This window comes from Bos indicus, chromosome 2 (genome assembly GCF_029378745.1).
Source record: "Bos indicus isolate NIAB-ARS_2022 breed Sahiwal x Tharparkar chromosome 2, NIAB-ARS_B.indTharparkar_mat_pri_1.0, whole genome shotgun sequence".
NCBI classification, from domain to species: Eukaryota; Metazoa; Chordata; class Mammalia; order Artiodactyla; family Bovidae; genus Bos; species Bos indicus.
In genome coordinates, this window is record NC_091761.1 from 108,471,891 (window position 1) to 108,495,413 (window position 23,523).

Consider the following 23,523-nt stretch of genomic DNA (forward strand, 5'->3'; position numbering starts at 1 on the left):
CACATCCATACATGACTACTGGTAAAACCAAAGCTTTGACTAAATGGACCTTTGTTGGGAAAGTAATGTCTCTGCTTTTTAATATGCTGCCTAGGTTGGTCACAACTTTTTTTCCAAGGAGCAAATGTCTCTTAATTGCATGGCTGCAGTCACTATCTTCAGTGATTTTGGAGTCCAAAAAAAATAAAGTCTGTCACTATTTCCATTTTTTGCCCACCTATTTGCCATGAAGTGATGGGACCAGATGCCATGATCTTAGTTTTCTGAATGCTGAGTTTTAAGCCAGCTTTTTCACTCTACACTTTCATCAAGAGTCTCTTTAGTTTTCTTCACTTTCTGCTGTAAGGGTGGTGTTATCTGCATATCTGAGGTTATTGATATTTCTCCTGTCAATCTTGTTTCCAGCTTGTGCTTCTTCCAGTCCAGCGTTTCTCATGATGTACTCTGCATATAAGTTAAATAAGCAGGGTGACAATATACAACCTTGACGTACTCCTTTTCCTATTTGGAACCAGTCTGTTGTTCCACGTCCAGTTCTAACTGTTGCTTCTTGACCTGCATGCAGATTTCTCAGGAGGCAGGTCAGGGGGTCTGGTATTCCCATCTCTTTCAGAATTTTCCAGTTTATTGTGATCCACACAGTCAAAGGCTTTGGCATGGTCAATAAAGCAGAAATAGATGTTTTTCTGGAACTCTCTTGCTTTTTCGATGATCCAGCAGATGTTGGCAATTTAATCTCTGGAATTGATAACTGCAGCCGTGTAATTGGTGATGTAATTGGTGATGCTCTGGAGCTGCAAGCATAGCTTGGATTGAGGAGTAAAGTGAAGTGAAGTGAAAGTTGCTGTCGTGTCTGATTCTTTACGATTCCATGGACAATACGGTTCATGGAGTTCTCCTTGCCAGATTACTGGAGTGGGTAGCCTTTTTCTCCTCCAGGGGATCTACCCAACCCAGGAATCAAACCCAGGTCTCCTGCATTGCAGAAGGATTCTTTACCAGCTCAGTCACAAGGGAAGCCCATCTTATTCAAAGGAAATCCAGGATTTTTTTTTTCTTCACAAGAAATTAATGAATGCTGATGATACACAAAACAAACAAACAAAAACCAAATAACTCACCATATGTTCACTATAGCTTATGTTTTTGCTTCTCATATTTTGATTGGCACTTTTAATAAATGAATATGTATGCATTTACACAAATGTATCTGAGTTTCATAATTTCTGCAGTGCTGTAGATAATCAAGTAGATGCAAATCTCCATATCTTGATTAAGAGAGTTTTTAAGAACACCTCTCTCTGGGGCAAAGTGCAGTATGCTTTTATCTTGTAGGAATAACATATGGATTAACCAATACTTTGAGTATAAAAAGTACAATATAAACGTATCCTTTAATTATGCTTCTGAAAATAATGTCTGTGTTCCCTGTCTATTAGGAATAACATCAGGTAACAGAAGTAAAACCTAATGAAAGAGAATTAAATTAATCATGCTGGGACCAAATAGAAGACTGAAGCAAAAGAGCTAGGCAGAGACTCTTTCTTCTTGGATATAAAACCAAATCCAAACATGAGTTCAACTTGCTAAAAAATAAATCACGTCCACTTTCTTCACAAGCTTCTTTATGTATTGCAAAAAATGACCTTTAAACTACCTTGAGAGATAGCAGCTGACTAGAAAATTACAGTTATTAGCAGGATAACCAGAGATTAGAGTATTTAGAGCATTGTAAAAAAAAAAAATGCTAAGAGACAGATGTTAACAATTTGCAACCTTAAAAGACAGCTACAATAAAACCCTATATTGTAGTGTTTCTAAAGAATGATTGGGGATTCTTGATGATATACTGTACCTAGAAATCTGAATGTGGTTAAGTAACATTATCGTTTTTCAGAAATTTATCATAAAATTTTGATTTAGAAAAGTCATAGAAAATGACTATGTTTATAATGTAGTCACCTCCATTCCAGAGATTTTTAAGTGTAATGTTTTCCTTTTTAAAAAATAAATAACTCAAATGCATACAATTTTTGAAAGACCCTTTAAAAATAAAGACTACCTAGCTATTATAGTCTGTTCAGTGTTAACCCTTCAGTAGAAGGGCAAATACAAGCCTATATTAGGTGTTAGCAATCTTGTATTATACTCATGGTGGTTAATTTCCCTTCAATCCTGGGCCAATCATTTGATAATCATTTTTCTTTACTTCTCAGAAGGAAGCTCCAGCGAAGTTTCTTCTGGGCAAAAGTGGGAGGAAAACATGAGCTCTGGCAGCAGGTGGATTTGTATTTCAACCACACTATGCCCCTGAAGTCTGCAAAGACCACATAAGATCACAGTTAAGCTTGCAGACTCCAGAACCAGCCTGATTGGGTTCAAGTCCCGGTCCTGACTCTTGTTTGCTGTATGACCTTACTCCAATGACTTAACTTTCTATGCTAGGGTTTCCTCATTCCTCAAATGAAGATGATAATAATACCTGCCACTGCAGTTATGAGAAGTAAAAGGTTTAATATTTGTAAAGGGCTTGAAACATTGCCCAGGGCGGGATTTGCTGTTAACCTGCTATTTGAAAGCTCTTAGATAACCAAACCCATTACCTCTTCAGTGAAACAGAATTGAAATGATGTCATGAGATGTAGTTTATAAAATGCCTAAATGTTTTGCTTCAAGTAGCCATCCAGAGAATGATAGTTGATTTCCAACTGATGAGAATTTTCTGTGATGATAGCTGAACTTGACTCCAGGAGATAGTCTATAAAATGACACAGTTGTCTTCACTGAAAGCAACTTCAAATTTTAGTGTTGGCTCTAGGACATTCTCTTTCCACCACTGTTACCATATACTTTTAATGTTTACTATAGATTCATATCAATGTAATAAACCTTTATTAACTTATTTTGTGTATTACTCTCTCAGGTACTGAATTAGGAGGCAGATCAAAGGAGAAAAACATTTATTTAACATCCCTACTGGGATTCATATCTTGCTCCTATCCAATATTTAACACTTATATGCTCCTTACTTTAGTTAATGTACCACCATGTCCCTGGTTCTTCAAAACTTTGACCTTCCTCCTTTCTGCCCTCCACGTGCAGCCAACAGCTAAGCCTTGTCAAGTTTCTGCATAGGGCCTCTGCCCACTGCCACTCTCTCAGTCTTGGTCTTCATTTTCCTTGGCTTAAACTCTTGATGTAGCCTGATGAACACCCCCAACACACACGAGCCCCACCTGTTTTGTCTACCTCAGCTTTGGGTGTAGATTAACAATAAGATAATGTTCAAATTCCTCAGAACAGCATTGGTTTCCAAGCTACCACACCAATGGGCTTTTACTTTTTCTCTTTATGCATTACATGATTCCCTTATACCTACCTTTCTGCTCTGCCGGGGACCAGCCCCGGCTGATCCAGGGTATTCGAAGCGGGGACGGCGTCGGCGAGGATCAGGAAACAATTGCTTAATTAAATGTTAATTAAGGATATAAAGAGTAATAGAATGAGGATAGCTCAGTAGGAAAATTCAGTGAAGAAAAGAGGCTGAAATAAGGATAGCTCAGTGAGGAAATTCAGTGGAGAAAAGAGGCTGAATAATTCAGCCAGAAGGTAAGAGAAAGAACGACATGGTGAGACCAAGTTTCGGTGAACAAGGCCCGCACTTTATTTTTCAAAGTAGTTTTTATACCTTAAGTTATGCACAGAGGATAATGGGGGAAGGGGTAGAGTCTTGCAGCAAACCAGGCTTTCTTCCTGCAAACTTATCATATGCAAAAGCTTAGGTGATTTGCATCATCTTCTGGCCCGGAGGCCTGTTAACATTTTAAGACCTTTTCTTCAGAAAACTTATTTTTCTCTAAAGGTGATTGGTCAGGAGCCACCCTCCAAAAGCATTAGATAAAGTTGCATTCGTACAGCGCAAAGGTGTGGTGGGCTACAAAAAGAATTAACTCAAGGGTCCCAGGTTACAAACATTAAAGCTACTATTTACACCAATTATATTAACCAATACACTGCCAGGGACACAGCAGGTAAGGGATATGGAAAGTTAGCAGCAAACATTGGCCCAACAAGTGAAAATCCCTTCACCAATACAATTTCTAATCAATCTTTTAACTACTCGAAAGAATCTGTGTTTAGACAGTTTAGAACATCTCCTGCCTCTCACAGTTGGGAGGCTCTGAACAATCACATGTGGCCGGAAAAACCTATTCAGGCAGGCTAGAGGATTTCCAAAGGAGTTTGTAGGTTAAACACTGTCACACCCAGGAATTATTAACTGGAGCTGTAAGCTAACTTTTTTCAGAGAGGTAGTGGGGGACAGCCCCCCGTAAAGTCAGAGGTGTAGGTGAAAGCACAAAGCAGAAAGTAGGCAGACTCTGGTTTTGGGGGTATATGCTCGAGAATTTCCAGGGGGACTCCTGAAGCTCGATCCCGCCTTTGCGTATGCCGAGCCTCCTTCCTCATGACCTTTGTCATGGGCGGAGTTCCTCACGCTGGCTACCGGCAGTGATAGAATTTCCAGTTGAGCTATTCCAGATCCTGAAAAGTGCTGCACTCAATATGCAATATGCACTCAATATGCAATATGCCGGCTCCCGGCATCTCCCCCTTTTTTATTTCTTAAAACAGCCAGATGCAGCTCAGTCGCGAGCTTTTGAATGTTCTGCCGAAGAATCCTGACAATACAAGGAAGAATGATTATGAGAAGCACAACTAGAACTAAAGATATTAGACAGAATGTTTTTTCCAGAAGTAAAGTTAGAGAAGGTGTGAAAAAAGTCATTAGCTGCTCCAGCGGTGGTAAAATCCAGTTGAGAGTGTTCCAGGGTCTGTATTTGATTATGAAGTTTCCCTAAGTCCAGGCCAATGTCAGAGCTGTTCCAAACACCTGCGATATGATTTTTGATTTTTTCCCATTCATAATCTGTCTCGTTTACCTTTAAAGATGTCACGCATATCCACCGGTAATCAGCGTGGCAAGACAGAGCCATTTTCACTTTTAAAGGCTGTAACTCAGTCCCAATATGCATTATTGCCTCTTTTAAGGCGTCTACTCTCATCTCTAATTTCCTATCTATAGCTTCCTGTGTTGCTAGAGTTAAAGAAACATTTTTAGACATGGTATCAACATATTGGGCAGTATGCACTTGTTGAGTCAATGATATTGCTGCCACAGTAACAGAAGTAATTGCTGCTATTAAAGCTGATATTCCTAAAATAAGTACTCACAAATTGTCATGATCACATTAAATCTTGTAGTTGTTGTAACACAGCAAGACTATAGTTAACATATCAATAAGTGGTTACATCATAAGATAAGGTGGACGTTGTAACACTACAAAGGAGCAAACATTATATTGAGGGTTTAAACAAGATAAGAGCATGCATTGTTCACAAGTCACTACATTGGGTCCACCAGTGAAAGTCACATGTACATTAAGTTTTCCAGAATCATTGGTAAAGAGAAAAACATAAGGAGAGGGTAGACAAGCCAAAACAGAATAAGTAGAATTATTTTCTGGTTGGAGTTCGCACTGCAGCAGCCCCATCGGTCGTGCCAGGATCTCAATGTTTATCTTGCCTCCCCTTCTGGCGGGCTTCTCTTTTGTGATCGAAGCAATGGGGGAACTGGATGTCTGGGGGTCTGCAACATGGCAAATCAGTCTGTCCTGGATCTAAATTGGAGAATCTGCATCCTGTGGAAAAATACAAGCACATCCTCGACCGCTAGTTAATAATGGGTCAGGACCCTTCCATTGTCCTGAGAGGAGGTCCTTCCATTTGACTAATGGTTTTGCATTTAATTGCTCCAGGCATCAATGACGAAGCATTGCAGTAGTTCCAGCCAGATCTGTATTTAGAATATTTATTACGAAAAGAGCATGTTGCAAGATTTGATGGGGAGAACTATACTTAAACTCCCCTTCTTTTAGTTTTTGAATTTGGATTTTTAATGTTTGATGCGCTCTTTCAACAATGGTCTGTCCCTGGGGATTATAAGGGATGACAGTATTATGTTTAATTTGAAACTTTATACAAAATTCTTGAAAAGACTTAGACGCAGGAGCATTGTCAGTTTTCAGAGCTTTTAGCAGGCTCAAATATGAAAAACAAGTAAAGAAATGTTGTATTACATCTTTAATTGCTTCCCCTGTATGAGCAGTTGCAATAATAAAATGAGAAAAGGTGTCTACCGTTAAAGAACAGAGGACAGTTTTCCAAATGAAGAAACATGAGTTAGATCCATTTGCCAGAGTACATTGGGCTTAAGACCGTGAGGATTAACTCTCATAGGTAGACTATTATAAACAGTGGGGCAGTGTAAGCAAGAACGCACTATCTCTCGAGCAGTCTCTCTGGGAATTTGGAATTGATATCTTAAAGCAGTAGCATTTTGATGATGAAGTGAGTGAGAGGCTCTGGCCTCCTCAATCACAGTAGCCACTGTATTTCTGGTTAACAAGTCAGCCAAATCATTAAAGGCATTTAAAGGGCCGGGCAATCTGGAATGAGCCCGAATGTGTCCAATGAAAAATATTTTATTTCTTTTCCAAATTTGTTGCTGTAATTTAGTTAACAAATGAAATATGGTAGTTTTATTTTCAGACAAAACCGCAGTTTTAATATGTGGAAACAACCTGACAATATACTGAGAATCAGAATAAAGGTTAAATTCCTCATCTGCAAACATAGGAAAAGCCTCTATGACTGCTGTTATTTCAGCGCTTTGAGATGAAGTTTCCCGTGTTTCTAAAACCTTTTGGTGATTTTTAGTAACTATGGAGGCTTTACCATTTGCTGACCCGTCAGTAAAGGCTATCTGAGCATTTGGACTAGGAGATTGTTTACATCTGACAGGAAAAATAACTGGATGTCTGGATATAAAATTCAGCAAAACATGTGAGGGTAAATGATGCAAAATTTTGACCAAAATGGTTTCCTATAGCAATCTGCCAATTTTTATCAAACATTAGAAGAGCAACAAGTTGTTCCTTATTATATGGAATTACAATTTCTGATGGCTCTTTACCAAATAATTCAATGTTCCGCTTTTTTCATTTAATATCAAAGTAGCTGTCAATCCTGGATAAGAAGCACTACTTTTTTAGTTTGAGCGGGAAGATGTACCCACTCTAGGGGGCTGTTTTGCTATAAAACCAATTTTTTGTCTGGCCACCCCAATTTCACCTATGGGGGTTTTATTGCAAAGGAATTATCAAGCAGTTGTCAATTTAATTTTTAAAATTTTTTAAAATTTACATTTTAACAACATAAATTTAGAGATATGTTAATTTAGGTCTAATGTTTAGTTTAGGTCTCTATAAATTTAAATAATAGATGTATAACCTCCTTATCTCATTTTGGTATACAGATATACCTAAATGTAAAATGTATTTATATATGGCAACAAGTATAAACTTATTGACATACAATATATATAAATCAATATACTTGAATTAATCTTATAATTAATATATTAATTCATATATATTACAGCAATACAACACACACACAGCCAGTACCAACTAACACAAACCAATGTACTGCAATAATACATGTCACACATATATAATTATACAGCATACAGAACATATATCATCACAGCACATCAATCCATACCAATTAATATCAGCCACACACATTATATTACTGCAATATACATTTAATTATACAGTATATATATAATACATATATTGATTTATATACAAATTAAGTAAGTATAGATCTATAAATAGGATTAGGCAGGGCAACTTGCCAATCATCACTACTTTGTAAAAGACTTGCAGTTGATCCTTATTGAGTGAAATTACTATATTTGCTACTTCTTTTCTAAAAAGTTCCACACTTCTTTTTTCCTCCTTTTATAATTAATTGTGCCACTGAGCTGGGATAAGATAAAACTATTTTTCTTGGGGTCACTGGTAGATGGAACCAATGGGCCTTTTTGTCACAAGCATCCTGTAGGTGTATGTTTTGTGGGAAGAATAATTTAATCTCATCTTTTGGTAATATTAATCCTAATTAACTGATCATTTAAAGTCTCATCTACTTTAACAAGAGCCGTCTGTCTTATTAGTCAACTTTCTCTTAGAACTGGAATTAGGATCGCTTTTTAAGCAACTAAACAAAGGCTTTAAATCTGCAGTAGTCAGTTTTAAATGTGGGCATATCCAATTAATGTCCCCTAATAATTTTTGGAAACCATTTAAAGTTAGTAAACAATTTCTCCGCAGCTTCAAAGGGGCATTATCAGTTTTTTAAAACTTTTGGCCAACCTAAATATGAGAAGCAAGTAAAGAGGTGTTGCACAACATCTTTATAGGCTTCTCCAGTTATCGTTTTGTAACCTAAATCTGGTCTATAGCCTTTTAGATGACAAGCAACCATCTAATCTTTGCTTGAATACTTCCAGCAACGGGGAACTCACTATTCTTCAAGGTTTTAAACTCTCCCTCACCTTTTTCTCTACAGCATTCCCACCCCACATACCACTTTCTCTAATCTCAACTCATTTTCAGTAGTATGTGTTGGCCAGGAGCTGGGTCAGTCTTTCCCAGCAATGTTAAGAGACGTCTGTTCCTGTGTCTAATAGCCCTGACATTTTATTTTCTTGAATTAAAAGATCTTTTAAAGGCCTTGGAGCTGTAATTTCCTGCACCCAAAAGGCTGGATCACTAGATCTAAACGCTCTGTGGCTCTTAGCTTGAGAAGTCAAATTTTTCCTGCCTGATAAGGTAAAAGCAAAAACTGTGTTATTCTTTGACCTTTATTAATTTGCACAGTTTTGGTAGGCAGTGAGATCAAAACTTTAATTTCTCCAATATAATCAGAATCTACTACACCATACACCACCCAAATTCCTTGAAAAGAAAGCGAGCTACACCCTAGCACAAGTCCTACAATGCCCTCAGGCAGGGGGCCAGCCACTCCCATTGGAATGGGAGCAACCACAAGTCAGGGGTTAAAATTGTTGCTAAATCCCCTTACCGGTCCGCTTTTTTCTTAGCCTGGGTGAGACCCCCCTGAGGGGGTTTTCTCCAAAGAGCGCGCTCTGCATATTGTGCATGCAGTCTGTTTTAAAATCTCCACTGTTCAAAAAACTTTTTATCTTCCTCAGGCTTAGGCAACACTTTGAGAGGCTTTGGGGGCAAAGTGGGGAACTCTTGGGCCCTGGAAGGCGCAAACGGAGGCGGCGGCGATCGCCTTAAATCAGAAAGTGGTGGATACTTTTTTTTTTTTTTTCTTTCTCCCTATCTTTTTCTCTGTTATCTCCTTTTTTAACTTCCTTTCTCTATCTTGCTGCGTTCCCTGATTCCTTCCTTCTCCGTTCTTCTCCTTTTCACTCTTTAGCTCTTTCTCTATCTTTAGATCTTTCTCTATTTTCTTTCCTTTTTTCTTTTTCACTTTTTTTTGTTTGTTTGTTTGTTTTTCTTTTTTTTTTGCTTGGGTGAGGCCCCCCTGAGGGGGTTTTCTGCAAGGAGCAGGCTCTGTATATTGTGTATTTTTTTTAAAAAAGCTCCTTTGTTTGAAAGAAATCTTTTGTATCTTTTTCAGCCTTATGCAATGCTCTGGGAGACTTTGGATGTAAACTGGGGAATTCTTAGGCCCTGGGAGGTGCAAGCGGAGGTGGAGTAGTCGCCTTAAATCAGAAATTGTTGGATAAATTTTTAAAGGTTTGTGTAGAGGGGGAGGGGGCTCGTCAGGGCGCCCGGCCGCAGCGTCCTGTAAGCCCTCTCCTTCCTCCGGAGGTAGAGCACAGTCTCCTCCTTTCATTCGTCAATGGCAGAAAATATCTGCGCAGAAGGTGGAGACCCACTATCATCCACCGCTATAGCCTCTCCCATAGGCTATCCCACAGCCTCATGATGAGGGTCCAGAACATTTTTAATCATATTTATAGGATAAGTTTTTAGTTGTTTTTTACCTTCACCCAAGTATCTAAATTAACAGTAGCCTCTTTAACAGTTTCAAGATTACTTGTATAAAGAGTTGCCATTCTTAGTTTCAGTGTTACCCATGTCAGAAAATTAAGTATAATAGAAGATAAAGCTTTTAGCTTTTAAAAGATCAGGCTTTTCTTTGGCCTTTTAACTCTAGAAACCGGGTTTTCTCTCAAACCCCTTTGACACTTTCAATAAAAACCGGGTTTTCTCTCAAACCCCTTTAACACTTCCCACCACTACTCACCCTGTCTGTCCTACAGGGGGGTCCGCGGCACCCTGGGTGGGGGCCTATCCGTCCCGTAAATTCAACACTTTCTCAACACTTTTTCAATTCAACACTTTCTCAACACTTTTTCTGAGGTACCTACCTTCGAATCAGCCTGTTCGGGCGCCACTTGCCGGGGACCAGCCCCGGCTGATCCAGGGTATTCGAAGCGGGGACGGCGTCGGCGAGGATCAGGAAACAATTGCTTAATTAAATGTTAATTAAGGATATAAAGAGTAATAGAATGAGGATAGCTCAGTAGGAAAATTCAGTGAAGAAAAGAGGCTGAAATAAGGATAGCTCAGTGAGGAAATTCAGTGGAGAAAAGAGGCTGAATAATTCAGCCAGAAGGTAAGAGAAAGAACGACATGGTGAGACCAAGTTTCGGTGAACAAGGCCCGCACTTTATTTTTCAAAGTAGTTTTTATACCTTAAGTTATGCACAGAGGATAATGGGGGAAGGGGTAGAGTCTTGCAGCAAACCAGGCTTTCTTCCTGCAAACTTATCATATGCAAAAGCTTAGGTGATTTGCATCATCTTCTGGCCCGGAGGCCTGTTAACATTTTAAGACCTTTTCTTCAGAAAACTTATTTTTCTCTAAAGGTGATTGGTCAGGAGCCACCCTCCAAAAGCATTAGATAAAGTTGCATTCGTACAGCGCAAAGGTGTGGTGGGCTACAAAAAGAATTAACTCAAGGGTCCCAGGTTACAAACATTAAAGCTACTATTTACACCAATTATATTAACCAATACACTGCCAGGGACACAGCAGGTAAGGGATATGGAAAGTTAGCAGCAAACATTGGCCCAACAAGTGAAAATCCCTTCACCAATACAATTTCTAATCAATCTTTTAACTACTCGAAAGAATCTGTGTTTAGACAGTTTAGAACATCTCCTGCCTCTCACAGTTGGGAGGCTCTGAACAATCACATGTGGCCGGAAAAACCTATTCAGGCAGGCTAGAGGATTTCCAAAGGAGTTTGTAGGTTAAACACTGTCACACCCAGGAATTATTAACTGGAGCTGTAAGCTAACTTTTTTCAGAGAGGTAGTGGGGGACAGCCCCCCGTAAAGTCAGAGGTGTAGGTGAAAGCACAAAGCAGAAAGTAGGCAGACTCTGGTTTTGGGGGTATATGCTCGAGAATTTCCAGGGGGACTCCTGAAGCTCGATCCCGCCTTTGCGTATGCCGAGCCTCCTTCCTCATGACCTTTGTCATGGGCGGAGTTCCTCACGCTGGCTACCGGCAGTGATAGAATTTCCAGTTGAGCTATTCCAGATCCTGAAAAGTGCTGCACTCAATATGCAATATGCACTCAATATGCAATATGCCGGCTCCCGGCACTGCTCCTCCTGTTAATGCCTTTACTTGGGCTATTTTCTTTACTTGGGCTGTTTTCTTTACTTGGGGGAATGTACCTACCCATTCTACAACCAAATCCTACCCATCTTCAGTGGGTGATTTCAAAACCTGTCTTTTTCCATGAAGTCTTCTCTGGTTTTCTCTTCTTCCTCTCTGCCCACTCCCTCTCTCACTATTGAAGTAATCTTCATCTTTACCTCTTTTACATCACTTATGTTAATCTTGTATCATATTTATTTTCTGCTGCTCTTTTATTTCCAACACTGTAAATTCTTAGAGAATAAAATATAGTCTGATTTATCTCAGTATCTCCATAATGCTTAACATAGTGAATATGAACACTCAAAACTACTTATTTAATGATTGAATAAATAAATGGGAGAAAAGAGTCATGGCATTTATCCTTCAAGAGTTCATAACTACTGAAGATTAGCTATTTGCCTATTTAACTATACATATACACACAACCTAATACACAAAGATGACTCAAAAAAGGTTAAAACAAACAAACAGACAAAACCTTGTGAGAACAAGATGGTGGAGGAGTAGGTGGCTGTGGAGTACATCTATCTCCATGGATGCATCAGGAAAACACCTTCAGACACAGAAGTGCATGCAGAACACCAGCTGAGAGCAGACAGGAGTACCTGACTGGTGGAAAAGAATGTATAGAACCACGTGAAACTTGATAGGACGAAGGAACTGGGGAGAAAAAGGAGTGTTAGTAGGACTGGACCTGCCCTTGGCCAGTAGGGGAGTTGAAGCAGAGGTCTGACCTCCACATCAGGGCAATTGTCTGAGTCAGAGGAGAAACACCGAAGGCTGAGAGTGAAACAGCTGGTCTGTGGCAGCCTAAATGGAATGAGAATCAGACAGTCCTTGCTGCAGCCATATTTACCCTGGACAGGGACACATGTCCCCTGGAAGGTGCAGCAGCTGGGAGCTGGAGTTTAGGGATTGTGGAACAATCCCAGGGTGAAGGCTGCTGTTGACTGTGGAGAGAGGAATTGAGGGGATATGAGGGAGGAGACTGTGGTGGGAAATGCCTGTGGAGGAAAGCTGGGCAACCTTGTAAGCAAGGTGATACTGCTGAGTTATGTATAGGGGGTGGAGACATCACCATAACCTCTCTCTCCCCACATGCCAGCATTGGCAGCTGGACAATAGAAAGGCTGCACCATCAAACGCCTGATGCACTGCACTACAGAGCAGGACCCCACCCACGGTGCTCCTTTAAGTGACTGATGTGCTGAACTACAGAGCAGGACTCCACCCATGGTACCCCTTTAGGTGCCTGATGTGCCAATCTACAGAGTAGGACCCCAGACAGGGGGGGCCCCTCTAAGTGCCTGCTGTAGGACACAACAGAGAAGGACCCCAGGCAACGGAGCCCTCTAAGTGCCAGAACAGGCGGAGCTATGGAGAAAGACTGGTCAAAGAGGTTTTCTGATTGCCACCTACAAGAGGCTTGAGAAAAGACTCTGATAGGGCCAGAACTCCTCCAGTGGGGGCAGTCTGTGTCCCTGCACACTTGGCGCTGCCAGGCTCCCTGCAAGCCAAGCAGCTGCACCACCTTCATGCTCAACTCTCACTGGGGCAGAGCTGCCACAGGCCAAAAAGTCTTGCATCTGTGCATGCAGGGTCACTTCCATAGAGTCCGACTCTTTGTGACCCTGTGGACTGTAGCCTGCCAGGCTTCTCTAACAGGAAGGGGAGTTTTCCAGGCAAGAAGACTGGAGCATATTGGCCAATACTTGTTGCCATATCCTTCTAGAGAACTATATTTCCTGCTGCCCTAGCTGCCAACTCCCCTGAGTACCTGCTGCTGCCAGAACCCCTGCGACTCAAGCAGCTGCATCACCTCCACACCTGGCCCTCACGGGAGCAAACCCAAGTCCTCCAGGGAAGCCCCAGGAGCAAATCCCTGTGGATGACCCACATGGAGAGGTGGAAATAAAACCACAGTTGAATCCAGGAGCAGTGTGGCTAAGGAAGAAGACCCAAAACCTTCCCACCAGATGTACAAGCTGCAGATTAAATCCATACGATCAACTAGGAAGACTCTCTGTCTATGGAATATATAAAAGGTCATTGAGAGCTCCCTCACACACACACACACACATGCTCTAGTTCTGGTAGCTGTGGACATTGGAGGCAAGAATACACAGGAGTAGGACCAGATTAGAATCTGAGCTGCCCCAACAGCAGGCCCAGAGATCAGCACAGTGTTGGAGAGCATCCTGGGGAGGTGAGGTGAACTGTGACTCCCAACACAGGAAAGGACTCTGACAGCAGAGACTCAAGAAAAACATTCATTATTCTTATGTTTTGACTTGTTCTGTAGATTCTTTTGGATATTTTTTCTTTTTTTTTCTTTTATTTCCACTCAATTGTAGTTGTTGATTTTATTGGCACTATGAAATCTAATTAAGCTTTTGAGCTTTTTTTTCCCCTCAGTCATGTTTTTTATTGTTGTTATAAGTCTCTACCTCTACATTGGGCTTTTGCAGTTCTGTGGAGTTTTCCTCCCCCCCCCCCCCTTTTTTAATTTTAATTTTTTAAACCTATTTTTATTTTTTCTACATTTATTCTTTTGTTTGCTTTTCCTACTGTTCTTTTCCCCTTGCAGTTAATCTTTAATGTATATAAATCTTCTTTATTTATAAAGAAGATTTAACTACCTCTATTTAACTTTGCATATTTATTCTTTCTTTTCTTTCCTCTTAACATATATATTGGTTTTATTTTCATTGCTTTATTCCCCAATTGGCACCTTGCTTTAGTTTTGTTTTCCAGTTTGTGCTTTAGTTAGTTTTGTTCTTAAATGATAAATATGAGTTTTGATTTCCTTTGTTTGCTGGGTCAATCTACTGTACTCTTTCTTTTGGATGGTTTTCACTTTGCTCATGGGTGTATATGTATATGTATATATTCCATTATTTTAATTATTATTTTCCTGATTTTGCAACTGCCATATGTCTGGGGTTCATCTTTGGTTTCTCATTTTTGGATATTTATTTTAATCTCACTTACTGCCGTAACAAACCACTTGTGGAATGTTCATTCCTGACCAGAGATCAAGCCCTGAGCCTTTGGAGTTGGGAGCACTGATTCCAGGACCCTAGACTGCCAGAGAACTAACCCTAGGGAATATCAAATAGTGAGAACTCACACAAAGGAAACCACTTGAATACAAGACCCAACATCACCCAACCACCAGTAGCACCCTGTGCAGGATGCCTCATCTAAACAACAGACAAAACAAAAATACAAACCCAATCATCAGCAGACAGGATTACCACTTCACTCAGCCTTGCCCATCAGAGGAAAAACAAACAAACAAAAACTCAGCACAAATCTCATCGTCTACCAAGCTTACACAAGCCATTGGACCAAACTTAGGAAGTAAGAAACCAAAAGGAAGAAAGAATTCAACCTTGAAACCTTGGAAAAGGAGACCTCAAACACAGTAAGTTAGATAAAAAATAATGAAAAGGCAGAGAAATACTACACAAATGAAGGAAAAAACTAGAAAAACAAAAGTCCAAATAAATGAAGAGGAAATAGATGAACTACCTGAAAAAGAATTCATAATAATGATAGTAAAATGATCAAAAACCTTGAAAGCAAAATGGAAAAAATGCTAGAATCAATTAACAAGGACCTAGAAGAATTAAACATACAGAGGCAAACAACACAATTACTGAAATTAAAAATACTCTAGAAGGAATCAATAGTAGAATATCTGAAGCAGAAGAAAAAATCAGTGAGTTGGAAGTTAAAATGGTGGAAATAACTTCTAAAGAGCAAAATAAGGTAAAAAGAATGAAAAGAACTGAGGATAGTCTCAGAGACCTCTGGAACAATATCAAACACACCAACATTCAATTTATAAGGGTCCCAGAAGAAGAAGAGAAAAAAAAAGGGTATGAGAAAAATTTTGAAGAGATTATAGTTGAAAATTTCCTTGACATGGAAAAGGAAATAGTCAATCAAGTCCAAGAGGCACAAGAATCCCATACAGGATAAACCCAAGGAGAAACATGCAAAGACACATACTAATCAAACTAACAAAGACTAAACATGAAGAGAATATGAAAAGCAGCAAGGGAGAAGCAACAAGTAACATACAAGGGAAACTCCATACTCTCATCAGTTGATCTTTCAGCAGAAACTCTGTAAGCCAGAAATGAATGGCAGGATATATTTAAAGTACTGAAAGGGAAAAAACAACAACCAAGATTACTGTACCAGCAAGGATCTCATTCAAAATTGATAGAAAAGTAAAAAGCTTTTCAGACAAGCAGAAGTTAAGAGAATACAGTACCACCAAACCAGCTTTGCAACAAATGTTAAGGGGGCTTATATAGTCAACAAATACAAGAGAAGAAAAAGATTTACAAAATCAACCCCAAACAATTAAGAAAATGGCAATGGTAACATATATATCAATATTACTTTAAATGTAAATGGATTAAATGCTCCAACCAAAAGACACAGACTGGCTGAATGGATACAAAAACAAGACCCATATATATGCCATCTACCAGAAACCCACTTCAGACCTAAAGATGCAGATAGACTGAAAGTAAGAGGATGAAAACATATATTCCATGCAAATGGGAAGGAAAAGAAAGCTGGAGTAGTAATCCTCATATTAGACAAAACAGACCTTAAAATAAAGATTACAAGTGATAAGGAAGGATACCACACAATGATCAAGGGATCAATCCAAGAGAAAGACAACAATTGTAAATATCTATGCACCCAACATAGGAGCACCTCAATACATAAAACAAACACTAACACACATAAAAGGAGAAATTGATAGTAACACAATAATAGTAGGAGACTTTAACACTCCACTCCACCAATGGACAGATCATCAAAACAGGAAATTAAAAAGGAGACATATCTTAAATGATACATTAGAGGAGATGGAGCTCATTGATATCTTCAGGACATTCCACCTAAATGCAGAAGAATACACCTTCTTCTCAAGTGCACACGGAACATTCTCCAGGATAGACCATATTTTGGGTCATAAATCAAACCTCAGTAAATTTAAGAAAATTGAAATCATATCAAGCATCTTCTCCAACCACAATGCTATGAGACTAGATATCAATTAAAAGTGGCTCAGATGGTAAAGCGTCTGCCTGCAATGCTGGAGACCTGGGTTCGATTCCTGGGTTGGGAAGATCCCCTGGAGAGGGAATGGCAATCCACTCTAGCACTCTTGCCTGGAAAATCTCATGGATGGAGGAGCCTGATGGGCTACAGTCCAATGGGTCGCAAAGAGTCGGACATGACTGAGCGACTTCACTTTTTTTTTCTATCAATTAAAAGAAAAAAACTGTAAGAAACAAAAATGCATGGAGATTAAACAACATGTTTCTAAATAACAAACAGTTTACTGAAGAAATCAAAAGGGAAATCAAAAAAATTTCTAGAAACAAATGACAGTTTCTAGAAAACACAACAACTCAAAACCTATGGGATGTAGCAAAACTGGTTCTAAGAGGGAAGTTTATAGCAATACAATTCTACCTCAAGAATCAAGAAAAACTTCAAATAGACAACCTAATTGACACCTAAAACAATTGGAAAAAGAAGGACAAAAAACCCACAAATTAGTAGAAGGAAAGAAATTATAAAAATCCAAGCAGAAATAAATGAAAAAGAAATGAAAGGAAAAAAAAGTAAAGATTAATAAAATTAAAAGCTGGTTCTTTGAGAAGATAAACAAAATTGACAAACCTTTAGCCAGACTCATCAAGGAAAAAAAAGAAAAAGAGAAGACTCAAATTAACAAAATTAGAAATGAAAAAGGAGAGGTTACAACAGACAATGCAGAAATGCAAAGGATTATGAGACTATTATGAACAATTATATGGCAATAAAATGGATAACCTGGAAGAAATGGACAGATTCTTAGAAAAGTTCAATCTTCCAAGACTGAGCCAGGAAGAAATAGAAATTACGAACAACCCAATTACAAACACTGAAATTGAATCTGTGATCAAAAATCTCCCTAAAAACAAAAGCCCAGGACCAGATGGTTTCACAGGAAAAATCTGTCAAACATTTAGAGAAGAGCTAATACCTATCCTTCTAAAACTCTTTCAAAAAATTGCAGAGGAAGGAACACTTCTAAACTCATTCTACGAGGCCACCATCACCCTAATACCAAAACCAGACAAAGACAACACACAAAAAGAAAACTACAGGCCAATATCACTGAAGAACATAGATGCAAAAATCCTCAACACAATTTTAGCAAACAGAATTCATCAACACATCAAAAAGCTCACACACCATGATCAAGTTGGGTTTATTCCAGGAATGCAAGGATTCTTCAATATATGCAAATCAATCAATGTGATGCACCATATTAACACATTGAAAGATAAAAATTGTATGATAGTCTCAATAGATGCAGAAAAGGCCTTTGACAAAATTCAGCACCCATTTATGATTAAAACTATTCAAAAAATGGACATAGAAGGACCCTACCTCAACATAGTAAAGGCCATATATGATAAGCCTACAGCAAACATTATTCTCAATGGTGAAAAACAGAAAGCATTCCCCCTAAGATCAGGAACAAGACAAGGGTGTTCACTTTCACCACTGTTATTCAACATAGTTTTGGAAGTCCTAGCTACAGCAATAAGAGAAGAGAAAGAAATAAAAGGAATCCAGATAAGAAAAGAAGAAGTAAAGCTCTCGTTGTTTGCAGATGACAAAATACCGTACATAGAAAACCATAAAGATAGTATCAGAAAACTACTAGAGCTAATCAGGGAATTTAGCAAAGTTGCAGGATACAAAATCAACACACAGAAATCACTTGCATTTCTATATACTAACAATGAAAAATCAGAAAGAGAAATTAAGGAATCAATCCCATTCACCATTGCAACAAAGTATTAAAAGTATTAAATATCTAGGAATAAACTTACCTAAGGAGACACTAATGAAAGAAATCAAAGATGACATAAACAGAAGGAGAGATATTCCATGTTCCTGGGTAGGAAAAATCAATATTGTGAAAATGACTATACTACCAAACACAATCTACAGATTCAATGCGATCCCTATCAAATTATCAATGACATTTTTCACAGAACTAGAACAAAAACTTTCACAATTCATACGGAAACACAAAAGACCTCAAATAGCCAAAGCAGTCTTGAGAAAGAAGAATGGAGCTGGAGGAATCAACTTCCTGACTTCAGATGATACTACAAAGCTACAATCATCAAGACTATATGGTATTGGCACAAAAACAGAAATATAGACCAATGGAACAAGATAGATAGCCCAGAAATAAACTCATGCACCTATAGGTACCTTATTTTTGACAAAAGAAACAGGAATATACAAGGGGGCAAAGACAGCCTCTTCAATAAATGCGGGTGGGAAACTGGACAGCTACATGTGAAAGAATGAAATTAGGATGCTTCCTAACATCATACACAAAGATAAATACATAAAGATAGACTCAAAATGAATTAAAGACCTAAATGTAGGACCAGAAACTATAAAACTCTTAGAGGAAAACATAGGCAGAACACTTGATGACATAAATCAAAGCAAGATCCTCTATGACCCACCTCTAATGGAATCTAATCCTCTATTCCCACCTTTATTGGAAATAAAAGCAAAAGTAAACAAGTGGAACCTGATTAAACTTAAAATCTTTTGCACAGCAAAGGAAACTATAAGCAAAGTGAAAAGACAACCCTCAGAATTGGAGAAAATAATAGCAAATGAAACAAGTGACAAACGATTAATTTCCAAAATATACAAGCAGCTCATACAACTCAGTACCAAAAAAACAAACTACTCAATCAAAAAGTGGGAAAAGACCTAAACAGACATTTCTCCAAAGAAGACATACAGATGGCTAACAAACACATGAAAAGATGTTCAACATTGCTCATTATTAGAGAAATGCAAATCAAAACTACAATGAGATATCACCTCACACCAGTCAGAATGGCCATCATCAAAAAATCTACAATCAATAAATTCTGGAGAGGGTGTGGAGAAAAGGGAACACTCTTACACTGTTGGTGGGAATGTAAATTGATACAGCTACTATGGAAGATGGTATGGAGATTCCTTTAAAAACTAGGAATAAAACCACTATATGAACCAGCAATCCCTCTCCTAGGTATATACCCTGAGGAAACCAAAGTTGAAAAAGACACATGTATCCCATTGTTTATTGCAGCACTATTTACAATAGCTAGAACATGGAAACAACCTAGGTGTCCATCGACAGATGAATGGATAAAGAAATTGTGGTACATATGCACAGTGAAATATTACTCAGCCATAAAAAGGAACACATTTGAGTCAGTTCTGATGAGGTGGATGAACCTAAAACCTATTATGCAGAGTGAAATGAGTCAGAAAGAGAAAGAAATATCATATCCTAACACATATATACAGAATCTAGAAGAATGGTACTGAAGAACTTATTCACGGGGCAGAAATGGAGAAACAGAACAAAGAATAGACTTATGGACATGGGGAGAGGAAAGGAGAGGGTGAGATGTATGGAGAGAGTAACATGGAAACTTATATTACCATGTGTAAAATAGATAGCCAATGGGAATTTGCTGTATAGCTCAGGAAACTCAAACAGAGGCTCTGTATCAACCTAGAGGGGTGGGATGGGGAGGGAGATGGGAGGGAGGTTCAAAAGGGAGCAGATATATGTATAACTCTGGCTGATTCATGTTGATGTTTGACAGAAAACAACAAAATTCTATAAAGCAATTATCCTTCAATAAGAAAAAGAAAAAAAGGAAAACAAACAAAAACTCTTGTAAAAACAAAGCAAGTGTAAGGTAAGGAATGCTTCATTCTGACTGGGAGATTTGAAGGCAGGGGAACTTCTTAGGGGAGGTTAAATTTTAGGTGAACTTGGATGGCAAGGTAGAAAAAACAGTAGCTTGGAATCAAAGATACTTAATTCTGGGAAGTGTTGTCTCCTTTAGGAGGGAGGCACTGTCAGCATTGTGGACCTAAGTTGACTACTGCTTCTCCAGGGTCAAGAAGACCTGCCTCCCTCCTTAGGCAATAAAATGATTGACAAGATGAAATAAAGTTTTAGTTTTTCCATTCTTATCTGTGGTGCTGAGAGTTGGGCTTCCTCTTCTAATGGATAATAGCACAAAATCACAAGCATGCATCATTTCTCATAACATAGAGCAAGATTTAAAGGGTTTGAAGACCACTTCATGCATTTGTCCATTCTTATGCCTTTTATGGATTATCTTCTGGGACTGGAATGGCACAGGACTTGCTGTACCAAATTTAAAGAATAGCAGTGACATTTTATCAGCCTATCTTTTCCTAGAAGGAAGAATTTCCATAGTCAAATAACCAGGAAGCCCACTGTACAGAGAGGAAAAACTAGAGTCCCTCCCATTACTCAGAATGTTGAACACTAATATTTAAATCAAGACTGTATTTAATATTTAAATCAGTGCTGTATTCAGAAAGCAGTGTCCAGACTGGTCTCACTGGACTTGCTATCCATGAACTTATCTAAATGTTATGATGGTGACACTCATAAGTACATTCCCCTGGGGTTGAGTTTTTCTTCTCAATATGATCTAAGCTGAATTAGTGTGATAGAATTACTTTCTTAATATTATGTGGGGACAACTGCATTATTGAATTCTACATATTTTTGTGAACTATAGACTTCTCCCTTTACTCAGGGTAATTGACAGTTACTAAAATTTTAAGGAAGAGATGTGCTCATTCAACTACTCACCATTTTGTTTGATGATGGCAGAGTGAGCTGAGAATCAAACTTAATATGTATCAGTATGATTTTTTAGTGTTATATCAAATTTAATTTTGAAAGAGTTAATTCATTTACGAGTGACGATAGGACACGTAAGTTGACAAGCAGGAAAAGTTGAGTGATGAAATGCTACACACATAGACATGGTGCTTAATAAGTAAAGGCAACCTTGAACTGGTAGAGAGGGGACCCATGACGTCTGTGCAGTGTTTCCCCTCTTACTCATCCACCTACCACAATGGGAGCCACCAGGTTCCAAGGTGATACACATAGACACTCCTGGTTTTGAGTTGTATGATAAGCTCTATTATTTAAATATAAGGAAATCCCTTCTTTTTCTTAACTCAGTTTTTCAGTTATGTTTTGGTCTTTTTCTACCCAAAGAGTTGAAGCAAATTTAATTTACCACAGCTTTCTTACTTATATATGATTGCTGCTACTGCTGCTGCTGCTAAGTCGCTTCAGTTGTGTCTGACACTGTGCGACTCCATAGACGGCAGCCCACCAGGCTCCCCCGCCCATGGGATTCTCCAGGCAAGAACACTGGAGTGGTTGCCATTTTCTTCTCCAATGCATGAAGGTGAAAAGTGAAAGTGAAGTCGCTCAGTCCTGTCCGACTCTTTGCGACCCCATGGACTGCAGCCTACCGGGCTCCTCTGTCCATGGGATTTTCCAGGCAAGAGTACTGGAGTGGGGTGCCATCACCTCATCCTGAGCTAAAAAAAATTCTGTATGTCATTTAAAAAAACCCTCAAGTTAGTATTTTACATACAACAATGATTTAAAACTTGTAGTAGACTTCTAAGCATCCTAGTTTTAGGTTGATGATTATTTTTAAAAGTATTTTTTTTTAATTAAAAAATATATATTGGTTCCTGCAATCCAGCAGACCTAGGTTTGATCCCTGGGTCAGGAAGATTTCCTGAAGAAGGGAATGACACCCACTCTAGTATTCTTGCCAAAAGAATCCCATGAACAGAGGAACCTGGTGGGCTACAGTCCATAGAGTTGGAAACAGTCAAATACGACTGAGTGACTAACATAGCTGATTTGCAATGTTGTGGTTAGTTCCAGGTGTACAGAAAAGTTGTTAAGTTTACATAAACAAATGTCTATTCTTTTTTAGATTCTTTTCCCATTTAGTTTATTACAGAGTATTGAGTAGAGTTCCCTGTGCTATACTGTAGGTCCTTGTTGACTATCTTTCTTACACATAGAAGTATGTATATGCTAACCCCAATCTCTTAAATTCTCCCTCCCCCCAACTTTCTCTTTTGATAAACATAAAATTGTTTTCTAAGTATGTAAATCTATTTCTACTTTGTAAATAAGTTCATTTGTATCATTTTTTAGATTTCACATGTCACTGTCTGACTTCACTTAGTATGATAATCTCTAGATAATTTCTAGATACATCTCTGGATACATGTGTTAGTGCAAATGGCATTATTTCATTCTTTTTTATGACTGAATAATATTCCATTGTATATATGTACCATATCTTCTTTATCCATTAATCTGTTGGACATTTAGATTGTTTCCATGTCTTTGCTATTATAAATAGTGCTGCAGTGGACATTAAGGCACTCCAGTGATATATGCAGGCTTCCCTGGTAGTTCAGCTAGTAAAGAATCCCCTTGCAATGCAGGAGATCTTGGTTCAATCCCTGGGTAAGGAAGGGATAGAGAAGGGATCTCCATTAGAGAAGGGATAGGCTACCCTACTCCAGTGTTCTCGGGCTTCCCTGGTGGCTCAGCTGGTAAAGAATCCACCTGCAATGCGGGAGACCTAGGTTTGATTGTTGAGTTGGGAAGATTCCCTGTAGAAGGGAACAGCTATCCATTCCACTATTCAGGTCTGGAGAATTCCATGGACTGTATAGTCCATGGGGTTGCAAAGAGCTGTACACAACTGAGCAACTTTCACTTTCTTTCAATGATACATGCATCCTAATAATTATTTTTTTGTATAAACCAAGTATTAGAAAGTGAAGACTTTTTCTCCAAATAATAGAAACATTCCTCAAATGCTATGCAAGCTTGGCTGGTTGCAGCAGAGTCTCCATTTTTTTTTTTCTTCTAGGAATAAAGCACTAGTCTTTAATATCTAAGCT

At 38.7% G+C, this 23,523-nt stretch overlaps 1 long non-coding RNA gene across 1 annotated transcript; it reads right to left on the reverse strand.

Moving 5' to 3' along the window:
- Positions 1-3,640: 3,640 nt before the first annotated feature.
- Positions 3,641-11,554, reverse strand: LOC139177534 (uncharacterized). Its single transcript, XR_011561979.1, has 2 exons — positions 10,316-11,554; positions 3,641-5,699 (listed from the first exon to the last, which is right to left on the reverse strand). It is a non-coding gene; the product is annotated as an uncharacterized lncRNA (long non-coding RNA).
- Between the last annotated feature and the right edge of the window lie 11,969 nt (positions 11,555-23,523).